Raw genomic sequence first — 22,246 nt, forward strand, 5'->3', positions numbered from 1 at the left:
TTTTGATCTCGTATTTCAAAAATAAAAAATATATAGAAGAATTACATATTTCTTCTCCCTCTTATGCAATTACGTAATTTGGGATCCTTCTTTTTTATAAAAATCATTTGTTTGAATGTTCTAAGGACTGTTCATTTAAGAAAGTGGACACGTGTTTTTAACAGTAAACTGTTTATTTTCGAACAAATTCATGAGTTTACCTAGAATACATGGAAATCAACGTAATTTCGGTCAAATTCACATAAATTTGAACATTTATTTAGCATTGCTGGAGAATGCTCTTACTTTTCTTTTGATACCTCCCATAAAATTCTGCACAACTTTTTTCGGAACTTTTCGAACTGCTTTTTGAACTGCTGACCGAAAATTTTCTTGAAAAAATCGATGGAGCTTGCTTCTCTTCCATCCTTCTTAAGATGCCGTTTGATTATTGCCCAATATGTTTCAATGAGGCGTAGTTCTGAGCAATTTGATGGATTCGATCATTTTTCTACAAATTCGACTTATTCCTTCTTGAGCATCTCCAAAGTAGCTGAAGCATAGTGAGCCGATGCTAAGTCTGGCAAAAACAATGGAGGCATGGTATGCTTTCAGTAGATGGGCAGAAGCCATTTTGTAATGCATTCAGTTCTGTAATTTTCGCCGTTGATTGAACCCGTCGTGAAATATGTAGTACTTTCATACCGCAGGAGCAAATTGCTTGCCATACCAAATCATTTTTCCCAAATTTTTCTGTTGGGATGTATCGTACGTCGTCAGGAATATCTGCTTTGGCCACAGCGTTGAAAAAAAACAATTTGGACACTTCGCGATTTAAGCCAAATCTCGGAACGGCAGTTTTTCTGTACACCATTTGTGCAGAAAAAAATTGAGAGTCGCCATGTCAATTCGACCCATCGTTTAGAATTTATATTTTTTTTATGTCAACTTTTGTCTGCTGTCAAAATAAACACTTGAGATCACACTGAAACAAAATTTTATTTGTTTTTTATGGAATTTTTACACCAAAATGCTAGTATTTAGGTGTCCACTTTCTTAAATGAACAGTCCTTAGTGCTACTCTCTAGAAAAATGTTTGAAACGTGTAGGAAAAGTATTGATTCTGGTTTTTGTTTTGATAGATCCAACTTACCCCGGGTATAAAGATATTTTGGGGTAGGTTATACCATCAAAAATTTCATATGAAATGAAAACAAACTACCGGTTTATTGTTAACAATATGTAAAAATACTAAAATTATAGCTTACTGATGCAAATTCGATTTATAACACATCTATTTTTTGCGAGTCAGTGCAAGACGTGAAACGTGTCACAATTTATCATGAAATTTGAAAATGGCGCAGAATTGACAACTGTTACATGAACCACATGGTTATGAAAATTGAAATATTTGTTGTACTTAATACATTCCTTGTGATTGTATCTTCAACTTTCTAGAAGAATACCCCCATGAAAAACTTTTCCTTAGTGAGATATGACGAAACGCCCCACTTACCCCACATTCTCATTTGTTTTTGAATACGCGCATTGGGTAATGTACTACTTGGGCACTTTTAAGACTCATTTTGGCATGATTTTTTTTTTCTTGACCAAGTTGTCTGAAACATTACAGTAAGAAACACTCCAATACAACGCATATTGTTTCCAAAAATAAGCTCAGTAGCTTCTTAAAAATCCCTTTGCCAAAGTGAATCAAAAGTACCTAGAATGGGCTCCCGCTCTAACAAAATACCTTTATTGCTTTCTTAAAAAAGCTTAGCAAACTTTTGGTAGGATATTTGAAATCCTTAACTGCTCCCACCATTGACAGAATTTTCATGAATTTTTCAGGAGGGTTTTTATGCGATTTTAGACTAATATATGTAGCAGTACTTGAAAATTGTATGCAAAGCTTCTTGGTTTGAATTTTTTTTCAAAAGTTCTTGGTAAATTTTTAAACTTTTTTTCCTGATGTCCGTTAGTTGGCTCCTCCTTCTGAAAATGTTGAAAGCTGCTTCCAGAGGCGATGCTTTTCTAAGCTATCTTTGTGAGAATTCTTGACAAAATCCTTGGGGGATACGTAACAACATCTTTCAAATGATGTGAAAAACTGTTGTGAGGATTCTGAAAATTATCTAGGTTTTCTTCTTGTTGAATATATTTGACAAATTCTTGCGTTCAGTATCATAAGGGTGTAACTGCCGTGAGCGATTTCTCTTCATCGATTTTCTTTTAAGCTTGGCAAACATGGTCGGGCGAATGTATTCGACTGCTTTTTTTATACAATATAAAGAAATCATCATCCTTCGTCACACTGCATCGTAAAATGTTATGGAGATCTATTGAATTTTGTGTACCGATTCAAAGAGAAAATCAACGAAAAGGAATCAATCACTGCAGATACGCGTATATGATACTAAACGCGAAAATTGTTTGTGGAGCTGGAATTGTTCCAACTTCGTGACATGCAATATGTTTCATTAGATTATAGTGAGTTCCTTTTTGGGAACTCTTTATCATCCATCTCCTTAGAAAAACGTTTGGTAGACTCTAGGTTAGATTCTTAGTGAATTTATTGGACTTCAGAGAATCATAACAGAACTCATACATAATCTGTTGTGGATTACATACTTGACTTTTTGGATGTTTGAAAAACTTCAAAGGGGGCCACAGGTCCAAAAAGGTTGGGGAACACTGAATTAGATGAACAAATATAAGTGATTTCTTGATTTATTTAATAGATTAGACTTCGTAAAATACTCACAAACGAAGATAAAAATATATGAATACAGATTTTTCTGCATGAATCACGTAATTCAAGGTTTTTGCTATAATAAACACACAAATAAATACTGATCTTTATCATATCGACATATTTTGGCGGTGACTGTGAGTATAAAATGAAGCATAAAGATTTCTTGCTTTTCGATTCCAATTGAAGTGTAAAACCGAAGTATTCGAAAAATTTCTTTTAAAATCTAAATTCAAATTTTACTTGTTTTTAATTATGAATCGTGGTTTACGGCTAACCAGCCAAGTGGAAGTTTAACAACTACCGAAAGCTAAACATTACATATATTTTGCAATTGAATTAAATGTGCCCTAAGAACTTGTTAATCATGTTGAAATACTGAAGGGGTCATGCACAAATTATGTCACGCTTCAAGGGGAGTTGAGCCGAGTGTGACAAGCCTTACAAAAAATTCGGAAGATTCATACAAAAAATGTGACAAAGGGTAGAGAGGGGGTCAAAAGAGTTGAAATTTAGCCGGACATAATTTGTGTACCATCCCTGAACGAAAATTTTGAAGGGAAGTGAAGGAGAACCCATAAAAAATACACTTCAAAACTTCTCGAGAAACACAAAAATGTAAATAAAAAAAATGTTATGTGTTGCAAAAATCTAGAATTCTCACGCATGATATTCTTCATGCGTGAGTTGTTGCTCACGCTACTCATTATTGGGGAATCGAATAGGATAATAACATTTCAGTACAAAATCATTAGAATGCGTTGTAAAGTAATTCAGAGATTTTCATAGGATTTTTAAGATTTCAAAGAGAATTCTGGGATTTCAGATTCCTTTGAAAATTTGAATTTTTTGTGTAGTTCTTAGAATAAAGATATAATAATATATAATAATAATAAAGAAAAAAAAAGCCATGAAGAATATTGCGATAATAATGGGTATCGTATGGATTTCCGTAGGGATTCGGAGTTATAAAAGAAATTCTGGTAGTTCTGGGATTAGTTCTAAAATTTAAAATCCTAGTATATGGAAAATATTCTAGAATTCTGAAGGAAGTTTCAAATGTATGGTAAAAGATCTGAAATTTTAAGAATTCGGTTTAGATACCTGTTATGGATCTTTTAGAATCCTGTGGGAATTTGTAAGATTTCGATAGGAAACTCTAGGATTTCCCTAAGAATTTTAAGAATTCGTTGTGATGATCACTTGGAATCCAGATGAAATCACTGTATGAATCTTCTAATTACAAGTAGAAATCTTAGAGATTGGCAGTGTAACGTGAATAATTTCCACCAGAATAATAAAACATCATATTCAAAAAAAAAAAAAAAAAGTTTGATTGAATTGCTAGATATTCCGACTAAACCCTATGATTCCTTCCAGTTACAGCAAATCGTATCAGAATCCAGACCCACTATCATGGAAACTGATCTATTACAGTGTTGTGAAAAACTCAATTTCTCATAACCCACGCTTGAGATTTTTCATGCGTTAGTTGTCAATCACGTAAGTCAGCAGTCAAAAAATCATGGCTCACCTTTTTGACTCATTGTCATTTCCACGGTTTACTCACAAACGACAATAATTTCTTGTTAGTCTAGTTAAACTTTAGTTATCCTTTCTAACGTAAACAATAACATTCGGGTTTTACGAGTTTTTGACGGGTTTTACGACTGATTCATTATATACGGTTTGAGTTGATTGTGTGATGTTGCATCAGAATGTCAAGCGTGAGATTTGCGAAGCAGATCTCTAATGAGTTCGCTCTCACGGGAGAGCGTTTTGATTGAGATTTGAGTGTGAGTCAATCAACACTGAGATTCTAAGAATTTAAGGAATGCTTCCAGAATTTCAGGAGTCTTACTGAAACACCTGAGGATCCTCAAGCTAAAACATAAAAATTTGTAAGTCACAAAGGGTGGCTAGGAAGGAAATCCTGTATCAATTTACATTTCTCTACTATACATATGCAGTAGAAGCTCATGTTCGAAAGTAGTTTACGTACTGCATGTTTGAAAAGTTTAAATAAATATCAAAATGAAGTTAACTTTGGAGAATTCATTTTTGAATGGATGCTACAAGTATTGAAGTTAACTGTAAACCAGCAGTTATCCGTGGAAAAATATGTGGAGTAATTCATAGGAATATCATATGAGAAATTTCTGGTTGCATTCTTGAAGAAGTCTGAAAATATTAGAAAATAATCCTAGTGAAAACAGGGGAAATTCATGGAAAAATCACCAAATGAATTTCTAGACAATTTTATTTGAGAGCTTTTTCGAGAAATGTGTGGAAGACACTTTGGAGTAATTCTTGCAGGAATTTTAAAAAATATCGTGGAGTAATTTTGGGAGACATCCTTCGGGAGCTTGGTAATTTCATGGTAATTTTTTTGGTAAATATCCGAACAAAAATCTGAGAGGGATTTCTGGAACAGTAAAAGATAGGGAGACAGATCCTATTCTTGGCACTTCTGATTTACTAGGGCAAGCTGCTGAAAAGCTACTGAGATCAAAATTGGCCACAATATGCATCGTATTGAAGTGCTAATTATTGCAATTCTTAACAATTACTGCCAAATGGAGGCATAAAAGTTCTTAACCCTATTCTTTATTACACCAAAAATAGGCCTTCAATAAATTTGACAACATTCAGGTCATTTTGACAGATTGTACACAGGTAAAAAGAGATGGCATTATTTCTAGTCTATATCTTGCTCAAAGGTGTTCTGTCAAAATGGCTACGATACGTGTTTACGTTATTTACGAAGGCCGCGTCATTTTTATCTGTTTTCTATAATTTTCTTAACTAAACCTCGCGTGGCTTTTCAAAAGGGCCTGTATAACAATGAGAGATTCGTTTTCGATTATAACAGTGCAACACTAAAGCTTTTAGGTAGTTTTTCACTATAAATCGAAAGACAATGTCCTTGACTAGCGTTTCATAAACACGCAACAGATGAGATTAATGTGGCTCAGTTATGATTAAAGAGAAAATAGACAAAGAGATCCTCTCAATATTTGATGGGTCCGTTTGAAAAGTATCGATTTATTCACCTTTTCATACAGTCAACTCTTCCTTACTCGATACTTCGTATCTCGATATCGAGTTAGAGAACCATAGTTGTACTTGTAGCTAGTTTGCATGGCTATCTCTATGGTCACATTTGCACTTATGTTGTGCTTTATAACTCGATACCTCCCCTACTCGATGGTCCCTTCAATTACGATGTATGAAGAGTTAACTGTAGTGTGGAAAATACTTGTCTGGTAATGCAATCATGACATCACCCCTTTACATGACTTCCTCAAAGAGATTTATTCAATTATAATAAAGACAAATCAATGCGCTTACTTTTCACTGTGTATCAAAACTTAATGTATTTTTGTAGAATATCATCAATAATGGGTGATACTATTCGACTATATGATATCGAAGGCCACCAGGCAAAGGAAGCCAATTGGAGAAACGAATTATCTCTACAATATCTGAAGCATTCGATTACCTCTCTGCCACTTTGGAAACCATAAAATTATTCAAGAACCAACATCGACCCCATTCTGGTATTGGTGACATCACCGGCAAGCCATTATGGAAGCTGTTTCGCTACTTCCAAATGCAGATGTCTCTTCGGTTCCCGTGGTGAATCGGATATTTTCCATAATTGATATGCGTGTGTACAGATTCAGAACGTCGATGGTCGGTTTTCTCACCATCCGCACTGCTATAGCGTCACATGCCGTTCTGGAAAAGGAACCGGCATCTCACTTGGAACGAACCATGCCCAGAGCTAGTCGTCGAGAGGTGAATATGAAACGAGTCGTCGTGACGACGAACACAAACACTCAAAGGCCGCAGCAGCAACAGCCCCTTGCTCTCGGTGTGGCATTTCCAACGTTTGCTTGCGTAATTTTATTTCGTTCGTTCTTAGCGCGCATGGCCTTATGGTGGTGTGGCAGCGTGGTCGCTTTTTGGAACGCACACATCGAGGATACGGCTATCGGCTGGCGTGACGAACCGTGGTTTGTGTCAACACTCAAAATTCAGTTTTATGGTACAATTAAAAAGCCATAAAATAGTCGTAAAAGTGTGTGGTGGTACTTTTGCTCTGTCGCACTCCTTTCCGCCGTTTGTATGATTCCTTCAGTGTCGGATGGCTTAGTGCTTATGTTTACTGCTTGTTTAATTTATAACGCTTCAACCAAAACAAATAATTAAATTAAACGATAATGATGATCGTAAAATCAAATTGTGAGAAGATATAACATTACGGGTGATTCCGTGATTTACGTACTTACCTTAGCGCCACTTCTGCGTGAGGCTGATCATCACATCGATCACATGGACTCATGAGGGAATGCTGTGTGATCGCAGCGCAGCAGAATCAGAATCGTTCGGACTTTAACCCAGGTTCATCGATCTATGGACAGATAATCCTGCTCTAATCGCCATCGAAAGGTCACACAGTATCACAACAGGCTGGTGGCAGTAATTGTGGTGTCTACACGGCAACCGACAGGCCAATCCCGAAATGAAGATGTGAATGGGAGAGGGAAAAGTTGGTTCCCACATAAAATTAAGAGCCTGGTTAGTCGTAAAACTAAAGTTGCCATAAAAAAGTCGTAAAAATGAAATAAAAATCACAGTAAATTGTGGTCACTGGCTCGTTGTTCATACGAATTGCCCATTGAGGGACGGGTGTTGTCTTCGTCACCCATTTCATCGATGGGTGTGGTAGACAGTCTGGTGACCGGACGATATGCTTCCTGATGTTTTCGCAGATCCCCGAGGCGGATCGTCACTTGTGAAATGTCAAATCAGCTTTTGCCACTTGTTACCCCGACGCAAAGTGTTGACATTACGGAGATCGTCATATTGATTTACTGGCCCATCCTCGACGTCTGTCTGCCAGCTGGAAGCGCCTCAAAGCGGCACAGAGAGATAGATTAGGATTCTCAACGAGGCACAGAAGTGTTAAATACCGTCATAAAAATGCTATAAAACTCGGTTTAAACGTTTTTACGGTACACCGCGGTAAACTCGTGGCGGGCCACCGTTTTATTTGTTTATAAACCTGCATTTGATGATCTTCGGCTGGAGGATTTGGAACTGTCTGTCGGGGCGGGAGCTAATGTGGCTGATTATTGACAGCGTAATAAAGTTTAAAGGGACAGGAAACGACATGTTTTTCGATGCATGTGGCATTGCTCTAAGGAGGGAGAGTTGATCGAAGAATGTCGAGTGGATGAATCCAAGTGGGTGGCAATCGGCAAATCGAGCGCATTATGAGTCTGCAGTGCAATGTGCATCGCAGATGTTTGGAGCATTTAATTTATATTTGTCAAGTAGCTACAAGTTATAACATTTGTGATTAATTTTGTTTTTTTGGTCTTTTTTCAGGAACAAGTGCACCGCTAAAAGGTATGTGTGATAGCTTTCAGCAGACATTATTGCAATTTTAAATGAACGAAGTTTTATAACGATTTTTTCCGTGCGAGACAAGCATCTATAAATGAGAACGGTTCAACTCGTTTCGGCTCTAAGGTTTGAAAATTTTTATCTTTGTGATTGAATTGTAAACAAGAAGAACCGTAGCATATGAGATATTCCAAATAAAATATTACGAGTTTTCATAACCTTGATATCACCGAATTTTTTGGAGAACATACGAATTATACCATTTTGTAACCAACTAGCTATATCCCTATAGAGTAATGATGCCCCACATTATCATAAAATCGTAAATCATAAAATCGTGTTCGAAAAAAGGTCATAGAATACGATAAACTACTGTGTAGAGGTCTTTCCGATAAGTTTTGGTATTCCTTTTGGTAGTTATGATTTTTAAAAGCTTGAGAATAGCCCAAAAGCACATAATTGATTTGAAACACGCCTAAATTCACTCTAAATTGACTGAAATTTTGACCAGAAGTTCACATTGCCATGTAGAATCAAAATATCGGTTGACTGGAGAGTTCCCAGACATTTTTAAAAATATGAATAGGTCTACCACTGATGGTTCCCTGTTTGAAGCTAGTGTTAATTCTCGTCAGCTAAGGCTAGATCTGTTTTACTCACTTGGTAGATACAGCACCGTTTTAAAGCGAAAATCTTTGTTCTTATGTCAGGGTACTATAAAAGCTCTTGCTTCGGTCAACTTAAGTTCAAATCTTGTTATCGCATGACGAACTCTAATTGAGGAACTGAATTCATTCAACTTTGTAAATCTTGAATGGGTACCTGTGCATTCTTTCATCGCTGGAAATGATGATGAGTTAGCTCGCAAGGCAGCACCACAAGACTTCATCGGCACTTAACGAATTATACCAATTTCGATGTGCTGGATGATAATTTATATTACAGGGTGAAATGCGAACCGGGAAATTGAGAAACCGGAAAATATCCGGGAATATCAATTACCACTGGGAAAATTGTACATTTTGGCTTGTGGCCGGGAGTTACCCTGGCCATGACCTTCAACTGGTGAAAGTGGGGTTTATAGTTTGTTTGGCACATGTTAACACTTCAGTCGTCGCGCTGTTGTATTTTTTACTTATGACGACAAAACTGAACGTTTGTTCAAAGTTGTCTTGAAAGGTCTCTCAAGTGACTATAAGTCACCTGAAGAGATCAAAAATGGAATAAATGATCTACTTGGATTTTCCCCTGTTCAAGTAATCATTATGAAAAAGAGAACCCAATCTGGCATTGTTCGGAAAGGGCTTTCTCAAGAATTTTATTTAGTTCACTTTATCAAAAAAGAACTAGATAATATTAAAGCTTTAGAAAAAGCAAAACTTATGTTCGATGTCCGTGTGACATGGGAACATTTCCAGAAACCTGGAGGAAATTACCAGAACCCCACTCAGTGTCGTCGGTGCCAAAAGTGGGGTCATGGTACAAAAAAATTGTCGCATGGATGCTAAATGCATGATTTGCGGAGGTTCTTCTCACGCTAAGGACATCTGTCCTGTGAAAGAAGATACCAGAAAGTTTGAATGCGCCAATTGCAAGGGCCCTCATAAAGCTAACTTTTGGGAATGCCCTTCACGCAAGAGAGTCGTTGAGGCTCGTGCCAAGCAGATGAAGGATAATATCCGTTACGATAACGGTCGTTTCCGGAATTTGCCTGGTAGAGTATCGAACAATGCTCATTTTTCAGTTAACGATCGCTTGATCATGAATCATACCCATCAGGAAGATCATAATCTTGCTCATTCACAAACTAATTTTAATCCGTCGGGTAGCCGTTCGAATCTTTCAATTTCGAATGTATCTACCCACGGTAAATCCTTAGCCGATATCGTAGCAGGAAATTCGAACTCCTCCCCTGCTCGATCCATGGGTACCCATTCTACTTGTTTCAAATCAAATGGAAAAAACCCTACCGCCACAGGTAACTCCGCTTCTTCGTCTACCGGAAATTCTAATGGGAAATCACATGACATGTCTGCCTCTGATTTTAATTTTCTAACTGAACAATTGAATTTAATGATTGATGCAATGTTCAAAGCCACCACTATGACTGAAGCAGTCCAAGTAGGTGTAAAATTTACAAATCAAATTGTTATTGGATTACGTTTTTCTAATGGATCCAAATAATAATTTAAATATATTAAATTGGAATGCTCGTTCTCTGAATGGTAAAGAGGACGAGCTGTTTAATTTTCTTACGGTTAATAACGTGCATATAGCAGTTATTACCGAAACGTATTTGAAACCTGGATCTAAACTCAAAAGAGATCCTAACTTTTTTGTTTATCGTAATGATCGACTTGATGGGGCATGTGGGGGAGTTGCAATCATCATTCATAGGCGTATAAAACATCAACTGTTTTCATCATTTGAAACTAAAGTTTTTGAAACTTTAGGTGTTTCTGTTGAAACACGGTTTGGTAAATATACTTTCATAGCTACCTATTTGCCTTTTCAATGCTCTGGACAGCAAGTTAATTTGCTCCAAACTGACTTGCGTAAATTGACTCGCAATAAGTCACAATTTTTTGTCATTGGTGACTTTAATGCCAAACATCGGTCATGGAATAATTCTCAAAGTAATTCCAACGGCAGAATTTTATTTGATGAGTGCTCTTCAGGATATTTCTCAATTAAATACCCTGATAGCCCCACATGTTTTTCCTCTTCTAGAAATCCATCTACGATTGATCTGGTCTTAATCGACTCTAGTCATCTTTGTAGCCAACTGATTACTCATGCTGATTTTGATTCTGATCATGTCCCTGTTACATTTCAAATATCCCAAGAAGTGATTCTCAATCCAATCAGCTCCACTTTCAATTATTTACGAGCCGACTGGAATATATATGAAACGTATGTTGACTCCAATCTTGATGTTAACATTTCTTTAGAAACTAAACTTGATATTGACAATGCTCTTGAAACTTTAACAAATTCCATTGTTGAAGCCCGGAGCATTGCAATTCCAAAATGTGAAGTAAAATTTGAATCCGTGATTATAGACGATGATCTTAAACTCTTGATCCGTCTTAAAAACGTGAGGAGAAGGCAATTTCAACGCACTCGCGATCCTGCTATGAAAATTATATGGCAGGATTTGCAGAAAGAAATCAAGAAACGTTTTGCTCAATTAAGAAACAAAAATTTTGAAAATAAAATTTCTTAATTGGACCCTAGCTCTAAGCCCTTTTGGAAATTATCTAAAACCTTGAAAAAACCTCAGAAGCCAATACCGGCATTGAAAGAGGAAAACAAATTATTACTAACTAATTGCGAAAAAGCTCAAAAACTTGCTATGCAGTTTGAAAGCGCGCACAATTTTAATTTAGGACTTACTAGTCCAATTGAAAATGAAGTTACTCAGGAGTACGAAAATATTCTCAATCTAGAGAACGTTTTCGAAAATGCCTGGGAGACTGATTTGGAAGAAGTGAGAACTATTATTAAAAAATTCAAAAATATGAAAGCTCCTGGCGATGATGGAATTTTCTACATCCTCATCAAGAAACTTCCAGAAAGTAGCTTATCATTTTTAGTTGATATATTTAACAAATGTTTTCAATTAGCATATTTTCCTGACAAATGGAAAAATGCTAAGGTTGTTCCAATTTTAAAACCAGACAAAAATCCTGCAGAAGCTTCTAGCTATCGTCCAATCAGTTTGCTTTCCTCCATCAGTAAACTTTTTGAAAAGGCTATTTTGAACAGAATGATGGCTCACATCAACTAAAATTCAATTTTTGCTAATGAACAGTTCGGATTCCGCCATGGACATCCGACCACTCATCAACTTTTACGTGTAACAAATTTGATCCGTTCCGACAAATCTGAAGGCTATTCTACTGGTCTTGCTCTTCTAGACATAGAAAAAGCATTCGACAGTGTTTGGCATGAAGGTTTGATTGTAAAATTAAAAAACTTTAACTTTCCATCATACATTGTTAGAATAATTCAAAGTTATCTGTCAAATCGTACACTTCAGGTTAATTATCAGAACTCCAGATCTGAAAGACTTCCTGTAAGAGCTGGTGTTCCTCAAGGCAGCATTTTGGGACCAATATTATACAATATTTTCACATCTGACTTACCTGAGTTACCTCAAGGATGTCAAAAATCTTTGTTTGCGGATGACACAGGCCTCTCCGCCAAAGGACGAAGCCTGCGTGTCATCTGTAGTCGATTGCAAAAAAGTTTGGATATTTTTTCTTCATACTTGCAAAAATGGAAGATTTCTCCTAATGCTTCCAAAACTCAACTAATAATATTCCCACATAAACCAAAAGCTCTTTATTTGAAACCTTCATGTAGACATGTTGTCACGATGAGAGGGGTTCCAATAAATTGGTCAGATGAAGTTAAGTATCTAGGGCTCATGCTAGATAAGAATTTAACTTTCAAAAATCACATTGAGGGCATTCAAGCTAAATGTAATAAATATGTAAAATGTCTCTATCCCCTTATTAATAGAAAATCAAAGCTTTGTCTTAAGAACAAGCTTTTGATATTCAAACAAATTTTTAGGCCAGCCATGTTGTATGCTGTACCAATATGGACTAGCTGTTGTAATACCAGGAAGAAAGCTCTGCAGAGAATTCAAAATAAAATTTTGAAAATGATTCTGAGACTTCCTCCCTGGTATAGTACCAATGAGTTACATAGAATATCCAATGTTGAAACATTGAAACAAATGTCAAATAAAATAATAAATAATTTCAGGCAAAAATCGTTACAATCTTCTATTGCCACGATTAATGCGTTATATGTTAAGGTTAAGTTAGGTTAAGTATATTCGAAGCGTTTTTTTTTTCTTTTTTCTCTTATAGGCAGGTGAAATCAACTCACCTGTAAAAAATCTGAACTGCTACGGCAAATGAAATGTAATATGTTGTTAACAAAATGTTAATTAAATCTTAAATTTGTTTTACCAAATTAGGATGATAGTGTTGTCTAATAACACAGAACACCTAGATATAAGAAATGAATGTAATGTTTGGAATGATACTAATAAAGAAATTAAAAAAAAAGGATGTCCCATATTCTGAACATTTATCATTTTTATATTCAAATTTGTTAACTGAGAGTTCAAACATGAGGCATTATACAGTAGTTTCTCGATCACTGCTCGTTTGAATATCGCTTCATTATATCACTCTCGATTTTCATTATTGACGTTTATTTAGATATTAAAGAAGTGAAATGGCAAGACAATCTATTCTCGCAACAGTTAAAATCCTTAATTTTTGAATTCATAAGAATCTGATTTTTTTTAAGCCGTTTAGAATATGGTTCTTCCACGGTAATTGATATTATAAAATGACTTCAAGTAGATGTGATGACTATCAATTGTGTTTAGATTCCAACTGGGTAAAGAATTTAGGAATCAGTCAAGTACAATGATTGTTTTCATACTCATTATAATACGACCCATGCCAAACGTCAAAAAGACCGATCCCTACCATAAAGCGAGCCTACTTACGGCAGCTATTAGCGCTCTTTAACCCTCTAAACTCAATCCCCGCCTTAAAACGGTGTACACTTTGGAATTTTGTGTATTTTTTCGTAGCTCAAAAATCAAAATGATTTTATTTTTGGTGTAAACCTTGACTCATAACACGCATATAAGAAAAGTTTTTTATGACTTTTGAAACTTTTTTGTATTTACGAAAATTGTATTCTTATATAACCTACAAATGCCTGGGGTTCATTTGACGAAGAATGTAAAAAATCTTACCTTTGATATTTGTCTACGATCAACCTATGACAGAAGAAGAGCTTGGTGGTATTAAAATAATTTCAAACCTTAATTACACGGAAAATAAAAAAAATCCCAGAAAAAAAATTTAAATTGAATATTTTTTAAAGTACTGTAAAAGCTTGAATTTTTATCATTGCCAAAAATCAGAAACTAGAAGAGGCTTCAAGAATAAATGAAAAAGGATAGGGATGTTCAAAAATAAAAATTATATAAATCAAAAATCAAAAAATTCATGGATTTGCGAACAAAAATAAATCATTGCCCAGAACGAGTTTAGAACGATTTTAGATACCTAAAAAATTTGGGTTTTAGAGGGTTAAAAGCTGGATACCAATATTCATGAACTTATTAGGTTACGCAGTTGAAGATTTCTCTCTACTTTTTTATATTCTTGTAGTCCTGATTACCCACTGATTTGAGTTAATTGCCATCGATTTGTGTTTTATGCCATTATTTTTGACAAAACTTGAATTTAATCATTACATCAAACATTTGTTTCACGATCTAAAAGTGAATTCAGCCATACATGCAGGCTGTTCAATGTTATCGTTATTCAGGTGCGCGCCATGTGCATTCTGTGTATTGGTATTGGGGTCAGCTTTTGCTTCGTATATAGGATAACCGTCACGTATGATGTCGACTGCTTGTCATTTGTTGATTGTTCACCGCGCACGATGAAAGAGTACCGCGACGTCGTAGTAAAATTGTTTGCGAGAGGTGAGCGACCCAGTGACATATTCCGGCATTTGAAATCCCATAGGGTGAAGCGGATTTTTTTATACCACCATCCGGCGGGACCGAGATACGGGCTCGGCCAAGGACCGTGTAAGATTCGGGTGGCCGCGTTCGGCGAGAACGCGAGCTGCCATCAAGGTGGCAAAGGAGCGGATTCCCTGAAAAATGAACCGCTCGATTCGGAAGACCGCTGCTGACCTGGATGTGTCGATCGGGAATGCTCCCACCATCCTGATGAAGGACTCAGAATATAAACCATACATAAAACGCAGGCTACAACGAAAAAGGACAGTGCTGAACTGATACTTTCGCGGTTCGCAGGTCTTGTTTTCTGATAAGAAACTCTTTGTCTTGCAACAGTCGCACAATGTCCAAAATGATCGGCTGTGGGCGCCGACGTTTGCCAGCATCTTCCGGTCCCTCATGAACATCCCGCGATTCCTAATGGTATGAGAAGCTCCTGCTGCACACTGGTTCATGAAGCTAATTTAGGCGGACATGAGGTTTTCGTTAAGATTTATTGATTTTAGAGCCATAGTTTCTTCTGAGAATATGTTCAGAATTTTCAGTACTACAAAATGTATGGATCAAAAATTGTTTTACGGTGATCGTAAGAGTGACCTATACGCCAACTTTATTATTTTAACGAGTCGTAAGTTGGTATGTTCAGCAAAGTTGTAGCAAATGATCATAGAAACTACTTTGCCGAACAAACTTTTTCTCGGTTTTGCTTAAGAGCTGAGATAATAAAATATTTTACTTTTAAATTTTTGCTCTTAAGTGTTTTATTTTTTAGCTTTATTGGCCTACTATGTTCTATAAAGTTTTTATGCTTAACATTTTCTACAACATTGCTGAACATACCAAAGTTGTATTTCTTATGGTTTTCATATTATTTGAGTTTTTCATCTCAAAATTAACTATTTTGTATGCCTTGTATCTCAACTATGAGCACCTCAAAAAATATATCTTTCCACCAAATGATTTTGCAGTCTTTCAAATACCTGTGAGCAAAATTTGGAGAAGATTATATTTTACTATCTCGTTTAAAATCGATTTTACTAATAGACGATATGAGAAAAATCCATACTTATTGAATATTCATACAAGTTCAACTCACAAAAGTAATGGCTACCTCGTTTTTCAGTTGTTTTCGATTAACTTGGAAGCTTCTGCAAGAAATTCATCGTCTTTTCCTCTACCAGTGTTTAATCTATTCCTAAGCAAGATCATCGAGTTGGAAGTCATCATCTCGGCCCTTAAGCAAAATTGAGAAAAGTTTGTTTGGCAAAGTTGTTTCTATGATCATTTGCTACAACTTTGCTGAACATACCAACTTACGATTCGTTAAAATAAAGAAGTTGGCGTATACTTCACTCTTGGAGGCAGCGAAATCTATCAGTCGTAGGCCGTTTTCGTTCGTCAGTCGGTGAGCGCTTTCTGATCGTCGGTCTAATCTCCTCCTCCTGGCCAACCTGAGCGTCCAAATCTCCTATGATGATCTTGACGTCGTGACTTGGACAGCGATCGTAATCGCATTCGAGCTTCGTGAAGTACGTCCTTGTCATCATCAGTGATTCCGGAGTATGGGCTATACACGTTTATGATGCTGAAGTTAAAGAATCGACCCTTGATTCTTAACTTGCAGACTGGAAAAGTCAAATTCTTCTTTTTAACTAACAAGTACATTAAATTGGCTATTAAATATTATTCATCGGATAAAAACATTCGATGGTGTATAAATTTACAGAAATCGAAGCTTTTCAAGTTTTGGTTTGGTATTGGAAGCCACCGTTTATGAGTGGCCAATCAATATCCACAACACGTAATATCAAAATTCATAGAGGAAGCTGGTCTAATTCGGACCATCAAGCATTTATCAATACTGTCACTACTGTAAAGATCTTGTGTGCCGTTTTTCTACCAACTACCTGGATTGGATCTAACACAATAAATTTGACGCCTTTCAGTTTATTTGTTTGATTTTTATATCAGTGTGTTGTTTTGAAATACTCTAGCGTGCTATTGGTTAGCATTATTTCCAAGCTTCTGTAAGTGACAATAATTCTCCAATCTTTCAGTGATATTTTATAATTGAATCCCCCAAGCCTAAGCTATCATCTGTCCGTATTGTTTTAATATTTCTATACGCTGTTTGTGTTCACCGAGATTGAAAATCAAAAACTGTGTGTTGGCCCAATCCGAACCTTTTCATATGGTTCAGTACGGACCTCTTGATTTCCTCCGAGAACTCAGCCTATTCCTTCAGCTCCACCTCGTACTCGACTTGGGAGAAAGTCACAGAAGTTGTAATATTCATTGATGGTGCCTTTGTTTCTGTTTCGGTCAAGAAAAAGTCTTCGAAAAAATCTAAGAAGTACAGTAGACCACAAAAAATAGAATCAATAAATCAGCTTTTTAAAAACATGTCAAAAACATCTCCATCAATACCACAGACTATTTTGGATACAGCATTTCAAAAAAATGTCCATACTATACAAAAGAAAACGTTTACAAGTGCTGAGAACCATACAATCAACTTTCCCTTACCCAATTTTGAGCTTGAAAATTTGAATTTTGGCTCCATTTTATAATCATTTAAATATAGCGTACTTTGACTCTTAAATGTATGTTGATATTTCTTCAACTTCAAGTTCATCATTTTATCCCAATATTTTCATGTCATGTTTCAATATGTTGAAATTTTACAACATTATAAGCTAAAATGATTTATCCAATGTATTTCGTCAAAAAATAAGTGTATTCTTTGACTCGATATCTCCCATAGACGATAATCAGTTCAAAATCGAGTAGTAGAGAGTTGACTGTAGTCAATTTTGAACATGTTTTGGATTTTACCCACGTTTTTTTCTAATGAAATTTACATATTACTTGAGCAAGTTCTGACTTGAACTGAATTGATTTTACAAAAATGATAATATTTATTATACATGGGTTACAAAAAACATAAAACCAATATTTTTTAAATTATAATTTTAGTGCCTTAAGTGTCCGATTCTCGGGGATCTCCCCCTGTGATATTCCTAGTTAAGTTTTGCACTTCATAGCAGAAAGCTTTTAAAACAATTAGGCATATGGGACAAACGCATCAATGATACTCATAGTAATAGCTTTTCAAATACCCATCATTCAGTCAATTACACATGGGAAATATGGCAAAACAAGAGGACATTGTAAATAAATGATGCACACCACCATTATATAAACTTGTTTTCTTTTGATTTGCTAAAAATCTTATTCACCGGATGTTGGGCTTGGGATGAATATTATGGAATTTTCTTTTTCTAAATTGTAAGCAAAAATTTCGAAAAAAAATTACAGTTGTCCATACAAAAAAAAAACTTGTTTGGATCGTAATTTTCGGCCATACTACACACCTCTCCATCCATAATTGATCACGTGGTTTATGGACGGCCACCGAAGAGATAATAAAAAATCGCAGATATCTTCACAAATTGTGAGCTTTTTTCATGTGGAATATAAAGCTCTCTGTAGCAACGAAGTTTCAAAAGGCTTCTCTTTCAGGTCAAATATGTTGAATTATACTAATTATATTAAATTTTTGTTAACTAACAATTGATGAATTTATATGATTAAACACATTTAACCTAAGAAGAATCGGCATTTGAAACTTCGTTGCTACAAAGCACTTTATATTTCATATGAAAAATGCTTACGGATTATACAGTAATACCTCCATGAGTCGATGTTCCATGACTCGATATCGACTCATGGAACCATACTAAAAATAAAATTGCATGGTTGCTATGATGGTCCCTAGAAGTAGCTTTCCAAAGGATTGCTGTACCATGACTCGATATTTCCATGAGTCGATGGTCCCTTCAATATTGACTCATGGAGGTTTCACTGTATTCAAAAGAAGTAAAATTACTTTCTTAGTCAACAGTACGGAAAATGTTCATAATTATTCCCGGAAAATTTAGAAAGCTTCGTAAAGGAAATTTCCTTGACTTCCCTGGACACAAAATATCATCTAGAAGAAGCAAATGTCCTTGGATTAAAACGAAAACTCACGCCAGACGATCTAATTTTGAGTTCTGTACGAAGGGATGTCATCGAGTTAAATTAAAGCATAACTGTTCACTTGAAACATCAAGTTTCCATTGGTGCGACGGTAATCGAGGTATTGTCGTTTGATAACTATGATTCGACCAAGCAATGCTTGTAGGTTGCTTTTTATGTATCGTCATTGGGCAACTGCTGTTCAAGTGGCATCTAAGGATTTTGATAATCGAATGACGCAAGAGTTGAAATTCATTCAAAATCATGAGTTTTATGCAAAAATAATAACTGAAACTAAAACAAGTCATAAACCATACTAGCTCAAGAGTCTTGCTGACAATTCTTATCCCACCTGGAATCTCGGCCTACTTCTCTGTGTGGTGGTTACATAACAAACTTTCACCTCGTCTGACGACAAGCCAAAGGCATTACGCAACCGACAGGCCTCCGATTCTTCCGAAGGATCCATTCTCTCTCTCTCGCTTTGAGGCTCTTCTTATTCTCACACCAAGCTATCGACCGACGACAAAAGATAATTTTGATTTATTACTCAAAACAAGCCAGAATTGTGTACCTTTAACAATGTCTAACGCAAGAAACCAAGTCTCAAACTAAAAACACCACTTTCTCCTGTTATCTTCCTGTGTTCTGGGACGAACAAGAGAAAAAATCGTAGCTCTGGAGGGAAATTATTAGGTGAAAAATCGAAACAATCGAGGGTTTATGATTTATGAATTACTTACGGTCGACACGGCGTTTGCCTCTTTTTTCGGATGAACATGAGAAGAAAGGGCGATCGGAGTTTTATTTTGCCAAACTTCTGATAGGCGTGAAATATTTATTACTCTCCTTAATTGGGTTTGGCAATGAGAGATACAGTTCCATCAATAGATCAATATATGGCTTGTTGAAAAGTCAAAATACGTTGAAATGCAGTTCAATTCAAAAACTGGGCAGCGTTGCCAACAATAAAAAACCGTCTGGGAAGTTATTTTGCTTCCGTTTCGAAGATAAAACACTATGTGGCCTACTATGCATCCAGCGATAAAAGTCATACAAAAGCGCTACTTGGCATGGCAAGCCGAGATCCTCATAAAGTGGTAAATTTATGTACAGAAAATCAAAACAGACAAAAGTTAATGGGCAATAAGCAAGTAGTAAAAATCATTACGAACTCATTCTATATTGGAAAAGGCCACTGAGAGGGATGAAGCATACAAAAACGGCAACTTGAACAGCAACTGGGACAGAGAAAACAGTGAGTTACTCTTTCTTCTATCGAGATGAGCCCACACTTACTGTGGAAGTCTCTTGGGCTTCATCGACATGTGACATCGTCTCGGTGGTTGAGGGTGGCTTTCGGGAGGATAGGAGTAGATGGGAAGAATGTTACACCATCATTGGAGTGGAGATATGGGTGAACCCAACACATAAGCCAGCGGGAAAACAAAGAAACGAAACAGTTTTTCTTGGCTTCTTACGATGAGCTTCGGCCGATGGCTATCACAGGACACATCTTTTATATTTTCATATCAGTGGTGCTGGAGGACGCTCTTTCTCTCGGGTGATGGACGCTGTCGAGCGTTGGCTTCCAATCAAGATGATTATTTATCGGAAGCTGCCGGGATGAAAGAAGCTGAGAATGACACTTGTTACGATAGGGTGGTGTTATTTCAAAATTTACACGAATAGTAAGTGATTCAACATTAAGTTAGTAAGAGTTTTATTTATTTTTTTATTTCCTTTATTAGTATCAATTCAAACATTACATTCATTTCTTATATCTAGGTGTTCTTTGTTTGCGGATGACACAGGCCTCTTCGCCAAAGGACGAAGCCTGCGTGTCATCTGCAGTAGATTGTGAAAAAGTTTGGATGTTTTCTCCATATCTGCAAAAATGGAAAATTTTTCTTAATGTTTCCAAAACCCGACTTATGATATCCCCACATAAACCAAAAGCTCTTTATTGTATCATTCAAGTAGACATATTCTTGTCAAAATGAATTTTCTTTCTGAAAGTATCTGGATCAGTCATTGCAGAATTCGTTCTCATTTGATTACGAAGCTCGATCAAAGTAAGCAAATAAAAACATATCCATGATCGGAAATATTTCGTAAGTTGTAACAAGCTTGATAAACAAGAGCAGAAACGAGAGCCTCATAGAGAGAGCGATGATAAAACTCATTTCTCTCGCTTATTTACCATTGGGGGTTGGTGTTTTATTTTACAGATGAGATTTACAATCCCGAAACATCTTATAGAAATAGTGCTCCTCAGGTTTGGCGCTTGTTTAGATGGGTTTTATCATGCACTCTTCGGCTCAAATGAGAGCAGTTTTTTTTTTTTGTTTTTTACAAGGGGGAAATCTGCAAACAGATCCCCTGAGAAGATAACTCAGGGAATGCGGGGATGACGCACCAACGACGACCCGCTAAAACCAGCCTATGCACTGTGCATGAGCAATTCATTTAGAATTGCTCAAGTGGTGAACAGTGCATCGACATGACCCTTAGACTCAGACCCTCATCTCCCCGGAACCACCTTACGGTATTTCTTCGGGAAGGGACCAGTGCATATAGCACAACACGTGTAGCAGAAGTAGCCTAGACAAACTGCTTCTCCTAGCCGACTTAAACAATGTTACAAGGGACCAGCCTCGGCAGGGCTAATCCTCTGCAGCCAACTCTTGGTCGGCGCGCCATAGACGCTGCAATTCTAACATAATGTGAGTGACAGCCGTAGTTACTGCATTCCAGCACTCGGCATCCGCACACATTCTCTCTATAATATTGTCGGGGGACGTGTCCCCTCCGCATGTAGTGAGCATGCGACCTCTCACAACAATGAAACGGGGGCAATCGAACACGACATGCTCCGCTGTTTCCTCTACACCAGCACAATTGGGGCACGCAGGAGATTCTGAGTGCCCGAACCTATGCAGGTACTGTCTATAGCAACCATGTCCTGACAGAAACTGCGTCAGGTGGAAGTTCACTTCCCCATGGCTTCTACCATACCAATCTGACACATTTGGTATTAGTCGATGGGTCCATCTACCCTTAGTGGAGTTATCCCATTCCTGCTGCCAGCTTCTGAGCGTTTCCTCTTTACACGTGTCGCGGACTCCTCTGGTACCCCTTTGGTTGAAGCATTGAACATCTTCCTTGATGATGAGCCCGATGGGCGTCATCCCGGCTATGATGCACACGGCCTCTTTAGATACCGTCCGGTATGCACTTGCTACTCTTAAGCACATTATCCTGTACGTGCTTTCCAACCGCTTTAGGTTTCTGTTCGTTCTAAGCGCTTTTGACCAGATTGGTCCTCCATACCTTAGTATGGATAGCGCCACGCTTGCCAGCAGCTTGCGTTTGCTGGCAATTACAGCAGAGCTGTTAGACATCATCCTCGAAAGCGCCGCTATAGCCGTAGATGCCCTCTTACAGGCATATTCAACGTGGCTAGCGAAGCTCAGCTTGTCATCGATCATTACCCCAAGATGCCT

The 22,246-nt window shown here is 36.9% G+C and overlaps 1 protein-coding gene and 1 long non-coding RNA gene across 3 annotated transcripts in view; one reads left to right on the forward strand and one right to left on the reverse strand.

Moving 5' to 3' along the window:
* The window catches only part of LOC5579159 (homeotic protein ultrabithorax), a 611,952-nt gene that overhangs the window by 304,613 nt on the left and 285,093 nt on the right, over positions 1–22,246 (forward strand). The window contains exon 3 of one of the 2 annotated variants that reach the window (XR_002498764.1): positions 8,129–8,149. The exons of the other annotated variant lie outside the window; for it this stretch is intronic. The gene's annotated coding sequence lies outside the window, so the exon portion shown is untranslated. The remainder of the gene's footprint in view (positions 1–8,128; positions 8,150–22,246) is intronic. 2 annotated transcript variants of the gene reach the window in all.
* LOC110674247 lies at positions 18,986–19,585 on the reverse strand. Its single transcript, XR_002498765.1, has 2 exons — positions 19,484–19,585; positions 18,986–19,418 (listed from the first exon to the last, which is right to left on the reverse strand). It is a non-coding gene; the product is annotated as an uncharacterized LOC110674247 (long non-coding RNA).

This window comes from Aedes aegypti, chromosome 1 (genome assembly GCF_002204515.2).
Source record: "Aedes aegypti strain LVP_AGWG chromosome 1, AaegL5.0 Primary Assembly, whole genome shotgun sequence".
In the NCBI taxonomy this organism is placed as follows: domain Eukaryota; kingdom Metazoa; phylum Arthropoda; class Insecta; order Diptera; family Culicidae; genus Aedes; species Aedes aegypti.